This window comes from Sturnus vulgaris, chromosome 38, assembly GCF_052056855.1.
Source record: "Sturnus vulgaris isolate bStuVul1 chromosome 38, bStuVul1.hap1, whole genome shotgun sequence".
NCBI lineage: Eukaryota > Metazoa > Chordata > Aves > Passeriformes > Sturnidae > Sturnus > Sturnus vulgaris.
This window is the reverse complement of record NC_142280.1, coordinates 305,657-313,116: the sequence shown is the minus strand read 5'-3', so window position 1 is coordinate 313,116 and position 7,460 is coordinate 305,657.

Sequence of the window (7,460 nt, the reverse complement as noted above, 5' to 3'; positions counted from 1 at the left end):
AGCATAGGATAGTGAGGAGAAACCCCATCCCGGTGCTCCGAAGTTCTGAATTCTCCCAAATTCCCACTTCCCACATTCTATATTCTCAGCCTCACCTCAGGAAATGCAGGAAGTGGGGAACTGGGGGAACACGGGGAGGGGGACTTAGGAAGTCTGGGGGTCCCAGAGCCAAGAAAAGGGGAGGCTGTGGGTGGGGAAAGGTTGAATGGTCGGGAAAGAGGGTGCAGGGGGATATTGGTGCAGGATAAGGGGGTGCACGGTGTACAGGTTGCTGGGGAAGACAGTTTCAAGGAGTGCAGGGTCTTGCAGAGAGAATTCCAGGCTATTCTTATGCCCAGGAAATGCTGTCTAGTGCTCCCCAGTTTCAAGGAAAGGGGAGTCATGGGGCAGGGAGACCTGGTATAGCCAGGAATGGATCACCTAGGGGTGCTCAGTGTGAAAGAACAGGGGGTCTGGAGGCTGGGAAAGGAGGGAACAAAGATCCAGGTCCCAGAGTCAAGGAAAAGGGGATGGTTGGGGACTGGCAACGATGGGATGGCCAGGAAAGGGAGTGCAGGGGGTATTAGTGGAGGATAGGAGGTGTAGGATGAGGGGTCCCAGTGCCATTTAAAGGGGGGTTAAGGGGGTCCCAGTGTGGAGAAGTTGGTGCGGGGGGCGTCAGTACCAGGGTTAGGGGTGCAGGGGAGTGGGTCCCAGTGCATAGGAATGAAGATTCAGAGCAGTCGCAAGGTCAAGGAAATAGGGTGTACAGGGATTGGGAGAAGTAGGACGGGAGGTTCAAGCGGTGCCCAGTGTCGAGCAAAGGTGAGTCATGGGTTAGGGAGAGCCAGGACAGCCGAGGAGGGGGGCTTAGGGGTTCCCCACTGTTAAGGAAAGGAGAAAGGCAGGAATGGGGGTACAGGGGGTCCCAGGACGAAGGAAAAGGAGGGTCTGGAGGCTGGAGAGGCGGAGTGGCCAGGAAAGGGGGTTAAGGGTTGAGAGGAATGTTAAATTTGTCTTTACAAATGAGTTGTGGATCAGCCTATAGATAAGGCTAGCACTGAGAGATAAAAGAAACAATGGGATGGATTCCACTGATTGATGAATGGAAAGAGATATTTGCCTTTACAAACAAACTGTAGGGCTGCTGATAAATGAAATTGGATCTCGAAAGATGAAAGAAGCAACGGGGGGGAAACTATGAATTCTATAAGAATTAAAAATTAAAAGGGAGGGTTATACATTAGAGGGGAATTTCAGGTATCAGGCGTTCCGGGAAGTCTGTGCCTCTCAAGTACCTCAGCCAATGGGGAAAGAGAGAGGGAAATGCGGCCGGGAAAATAGGATAAAAAGGAGGCTGCGTCCTCCGAAAATTTGAGAGATCCCAGGGGAATGTCCCATGGCCTCTCCCTTTATTCGAATAAAGCAAAAAGGACTCCTCTGTCTCCTTTTTGGACATAAACCTCTGGTGTTTGTGGATTAATTTTCCTGACAATTTTGGGGCTCGTCCGGGATCTATCCACCGTCCGGGGCGGCGGGCGGCGAGCGGAGCTGAAGGGGCATCACCCAGTTTCGGTGATCAGCTCCCCTTGGTGCCGGCTGGCACCGGGTGATTGATTGGGTTCCCGAGACTGTCCAGGAGACAGACGAGTGGTGGACCAGGGGGGTCCGTGAAGAGTCCGCAGGGAAGGACCACTGAAAATCTCACCGGTGAGTAAAATGGGATCTTCGGGGAGCAAACCTGGGAGGGCACCCATGGAGGGTAGTACAGGTAAACCTGAGAGGGCACCCATGGAGGGTAGCACAGGTAAAACGGGGCACCCAGAGAGGGTTGGAAAGGTGAAGCCGCGAAGGGGCCCTGGCAAATGGGATGACGATCCCATAATACCCATAATACCCCCGGAGAGTCCCTTGGGGTGAATGCTGAGGTCTTGGGAGAGATTGTATATTCACCCAGAATTAACTATGGAAATTATGGTAAAATATTGTTATTTTGTGTGGCCAGAGTATAAGTTGGCAAGGGGACTTATATGGCTACTTATGGAACAGATAAAATTCATTTGTGTCGAATTTTGCGAAGGTATTTAGAGGAAAGTGGTGAGGATTGGAATGTTTTTCAGCACCTTCCCCCGTCTTGTCCTCCAGTGTTGCTAGCTGACTCAGAGCCAGCTGCAGGTCGTCTGTATCCTCAACTTCCAGAGCAAGGGGATCAGGGAAATGTTATTCCTACAGCCTCACCTGAGAAGGATAATGGTGTAGGGGGAGGGGAGCAGCATGTTGTATCACCCCCCAGAACTAGAAGAGGAACTCAATTTAGGGCATCAGAAGCCCCCCAAGAGACAGGGGTACACCAGATGCCACTCCGTCAAGTTCCTTTGGGGGGTCAAGGGGGAGGATTTGGGTTTGTAATTGTACCACTTACTACCCAGGATATAAGAGGGTTGAAAAAAGAATTACCCCCATATTTGGATGATCCCATAGGGGTGGGGGAAAAGATAGAGGAATATTTGGGAAATGCGGATTATACATGGAAGGATTGGGATTTTCTTTTGGGAATTTTGTTTGGGTCATCAGAGAAACGAATGATTTTGCAGAAAGCTCGGCAGCTGTGGGAGGATGAACACCCACAAGCAGCAGGGGGGTCTGGACCCAATGCACCTACGGTGGGTGATGCCATCCCCCAGGCAGACCCCCAGTGGGACCCAAATAACCAGGCCAGTCTGGCTCACCGTGATTGCCGTGCTTATTTGATCAGGGCAATCAAGTCTGCGGCTCCCAGAACTAACAACATAGCTAAGGCTATGTCGTTAGAACAGGAGAAACAGGAAAGCCCTCATTGGTTGGAGAGGATTAGGGATGCCTTGAGGAAGCACGGGGGGATGGATCCTGAAGGGCCAGCCTTCAACACATTGCTTAAGGTGCAATTTGTTACTAAGGCCTGGCCTGATATAAGGAAAGGGGTACAAAAAAGATAAAAAGTGGCAAAATAAGCCTCTAAAGGAATTGGTTAGAAAACCGCAGCAGATATGTGTAAGAAGGGATGAGGAAAAGGCAGAAGCTAAAGCAAAGATGATGGCAGAGTTTTTGCAGCCCCAGAGGAGTAAACCGCAGGGTCCAAGGGGTCCCCAGCGACAGAGGGGACGGGGTCGGCCACAAGGAAGTGGCAGAGGGATTCCCTCCTCGGCAGGGGACAGCCGACCCAAACAGCGGCTGGGGAAGAACCAGTGTGCTGTCTGCAGGGCAGAAGGGCATTGGAAAAACGAGTGTCTGCAGAAACAACTGGACCCTCAGGAGGAGGAAGTCCAGAGGATAATGGAAATGGATTGTTAGGGGTGTCAAGGGCTCCTATTATACAAAGGACCCACCACTCAGGAGCCCTTGATAACTTTTAAGGTGGGTCCGGATCGAGAGGAGGTGTGTTTTTTGGTAGACACGGGGGCCTCTCGGTCCACCTTAAATTTTATACCTAAGGGGGGGAAATTGTCAAAAAGATCCTTGGTTATTCAAAGAGTAAGCGGGAAGGATGAGCGAGTGCATTTTATTCAACCGCTGTTAACAGATGTGGGGGACAGATTTGAACTGCATGAATTCTTGTTTGTTCCTAATTGTGATTGTAATTTACTGGGAAGAGATTTGATGGCTAAAATGGGAATGCAAATTAGCATTGTAAAAAGTGACACGGAGTCCGAAACTGTGATATCTTTGTGTAAAATGTCTAAAAAGGCTTATGCTGAAATAAATCCGGAAGTATGGGCAGCTCCAGGGAAATATGGGAAGCTGGACATAGAGCCTCTCCAAATTACTTTGAAGCAACCAGGACAAGTGGTGTCTAAAAAGCAATACCCTCTTTCAAGGGAGGGAAAGAAGGGGTTACAGCCTGTTATTGAGTCCCTGCTAAAAGTAGGTCTTTTAGAGCCGTGTATGTCTCCCTATGGCACTCCTATCCTGCCGGTTAAGAAACCAGATGGAACCTACAGAATGGTGCAGGATTTAAGAATAATAAATGAGATTGTCAAACCAAGGCATCCCACAGTTCCAGATCCATACACAATCCTAAATCAAATCCCTTCTTCACATCAGTATTATTCTGTACTGGATTTGAAGGATGCTTTCTGGGGGTGTCCAATCACAGAAGATAGTAAACTGTATTTTGCTTTTGAGTGGGAACAGGAGGAAGGAGGGAAAATGATAAAACAACAATTGACATGGACAGTACTCCCTCAAGGATATACAGAGTCACCAGTTCTGTTTGGGCAAGCTTTGCAGAAAATATTAAGAGAGTTTACTCCACCCTTAGGAGTCAAGTTGTTGCAGTATGTAGATGATTTGCTCTTATCAGGGGAACAGGAAAAGGTGGTTGAAGAGGCTACTGTAAAGCTGCTTAATTTTCTTGCAAAAAAAGGGACTTAGAGTATCCAAAAAGAAAGCACAGTTGGTAGAAAAGAAGGTCAAATATTTGGGACACATTCTGTCCGAAGGGTTACGGTGTATTGATCCAGAAAGGATACAAGGGATTTTACAGGTACCATTACCCCAGACTAAAAAGGAGTTACGGCAGTTTTTAGGGTTGGTGGGGTACTGTAGAGCATGGATCGAGGATTTTTCTGTGGTGGCCAGACCTTTATATAACTTTTTAACTCAAAACAGTCCTAATGTTGTGGTATGGACACCAGAAAGAGAAAAAAGCTTTAAGAAATTAAAAGACAAATTGGTTAAGGCCCCAGTCTTGGCTCTTCCAGACGCAGAAAAAGAATTTCAGCTATATGTGGATGTCAAACAGGGTCATGCTAAAGGAATTTTGGTGCAAGAGCATGGGGGAACACGGAGGCCTGTTGCCTGTTTTTCTAAGCTGTTAGACCCGGTGGCCAGAGGCGGCCCCATTGTCTGCAGAACTGTGCAGCCACAGCTCTGATGGTGGCTGAGGCCCGAAAGCTGACAAGGGGAGGGTATCTCATTGTTAAAGTCCCACATCAGATTAAAGCTTTGTTAACTGAGAGAGCCTCTAAGTGGATGACGAGTGCTCGATTATTACAGTATGAATCTTGTTTAATGGAACAGGAGGATTTAGAATTTAAAGGTGGGGAAATTTTTAATCCAGCCTCTTATTTAAATGGCCCTGGAGAAAAGGGGGGCCAGAAAGAAATCCATGATTGTATCCAGGTTATAGACCTCCAGACACGGGCTATGGAAGATCTACGGGATATTCCCTGGCCTGAGAGAGAGAATGTGTTCATTGATGGGTCCTCCAAGGTGGTAGAAGGGAAACGATTTACAGGATACTCTATCGTGAATGGGAAGCAATTAAGGGAAGGGGGGAGGTTACCACACACCTGATCAGCTCAGACAGCAGAGCTGTACGGGCTTGTGAGAGCCTGTGAATTATACCAGGACAAGACAGTAAATATATTTACTGATTCTAAATATGCATATGGGGTAATACATGCATTTAGAAAACTATGGGAAGAAAGAGGTTTATTAAGCTGCAGAGGAAAGACATTAGCTCACGAGAACTTAATCTCTCGCCTATTGGAGGCAGTGAATTTACCAAAAAAGGTGGCGATAATCCACATTAAGGGGCACCAGGCAGGATGGTCAGAGAAGGCAATAGGAAACCGACTGGCTGATGAAGAAGCTCTCAAAGCTGCATTGTTGCCAGAAGTCTCTAAGATCCTGCCTTTGCTCCCAGTAACTGCACCGCTGCCAGAGAAACTCTCTTTTCCACCAGAGGAACTTGAGATAATTAAAAAAGTGGGGCAGAGAAAAGAGAAAATAATTGGTTTACAAGGGATGGTAAGCAGTGGATACCAAAAGCTCGAGCCTTACAATTGTTAAAACAACTTCATGAAGGGAGTCATTGGGGCTCCCGAGGACTGGCAGAAGCCTTCCTCAAAATGAACGCTGCTGTTGGTCTCTTTAGCCTGGCAAAGCGAGCCACTGAAGGCTGTTTGACTTGTGCTAAAACCAACAACAAAGTTACAAAGAAACTGGCCAGGGGAGGGAGGCGTTGGGCAGTACGTCCCTTCCAGAGATGCCGGGTGGATTTTACTGAAATGCCTCGAGTGGCAAGATTTAAATATCTTCTGGTAATAGTATGTCAATTAACCGGGTGGCCAGAAGCATTTCCAACTGTGTCAGCAACTACAGGATCAGTTGTTAAAATATTTTTGGAACAAAAAATTCCAAGATAAGGGATGGTGGAAGCGATAGATTCAGATAGGGAAACTCATTTTACAGGAAAAATTCTTCAAGGAGTTATGACTGCTTTAGGAATACGGTGGAACCTCCATACCCCCTGGCACCCACAAAGTTCGGGCCAGGTTGAGAGGATGAATGGAGAAATAAAGAAACATCTCCTGAAGCTGGTAATAGAAACTAAGATGCCGTAGGTACGGCTCCTGCCCCCGGCTTTAGCAAGGATAAGAGCCAGACCCAGGGAAGATATTCAATTATCTCCCTTTGAATTGATCTTTGGAATTCCTTACCCTTGTAATTCTCAGCCGAGTGGGGGGATAAAGATAAGTGATGTGTATTTAAAACAATATGTGGCTCGGATACTGTCTCTTATGAAATCTCTTTGACAGGAAGCTCAGCTGGCACAAACCTTGCCTTTGGACTTTTGCTGTTCACAACATCCAGCCGGGACACTGGGTCCTAGTTAAGGAGTGGGAAGAAGCACCACTGGTGGCGAAGTGGCGTGGACCTTTCCAGGTGTTACTGACCACAGAAACAGCCGTCAAAACAGCTGAACACAGCTGGACCCATCACACTCGGGTCAAGGTCTCTGCAGCCCCAGAGATTTGGACATCTCAGCTGGAGGAGAAGGACGGGAAGCCGCGACTGACACTCGGCAGGAGGGGACTGGAGCAGCAGCCAGGGCGTCGACATCGGGGGAAGCCTCGTGTGCCCACCCACAGAGTGCCTGCTGAAATAGTCTGTGTGGGCATCCCTCCTCTCAGATCTCCAGGCACTGGGGGCCAACCCTTGCTGTCATTGTTTTCTTTATGTTAAGCCGTTTCTGTGCCTTCACTCGCCACAAGTGGTGTGAAAGACAACGTGAAAGTAAAAATTAAGTTAGGAAATTAGATTACACAATCAGAATGTTTCTCTTAATAATGTTACCTTTATATTATCAGTTAGGTTGGAGCCAAAAATGGGAAAATAATTGTTTTGACCTTAGGAGAAAAAGTAGCAAAAACCTTTATGGGAATGGGACATGTTTTCTTGGCTACCTGGTGGACTATAGGTTAAACAATTACTTTTTTTCCTCTTATGTGCTGTAGCAACTCTAATCTTTTTAACATGCATAATCCCTTGCTTAGTACAACTTATTCAACATGTGATCAAAAGGATGCAGGTAATAGCCACGCCTACTGATCCAGAAATGGTTACAAAAGGACAGAAATTGATGTCACTCCAAATAATTACAAAACCAAAAAGAACTCAGGAACAAGAAATTAAGTCAATGATAGCTAAAGTTTGTA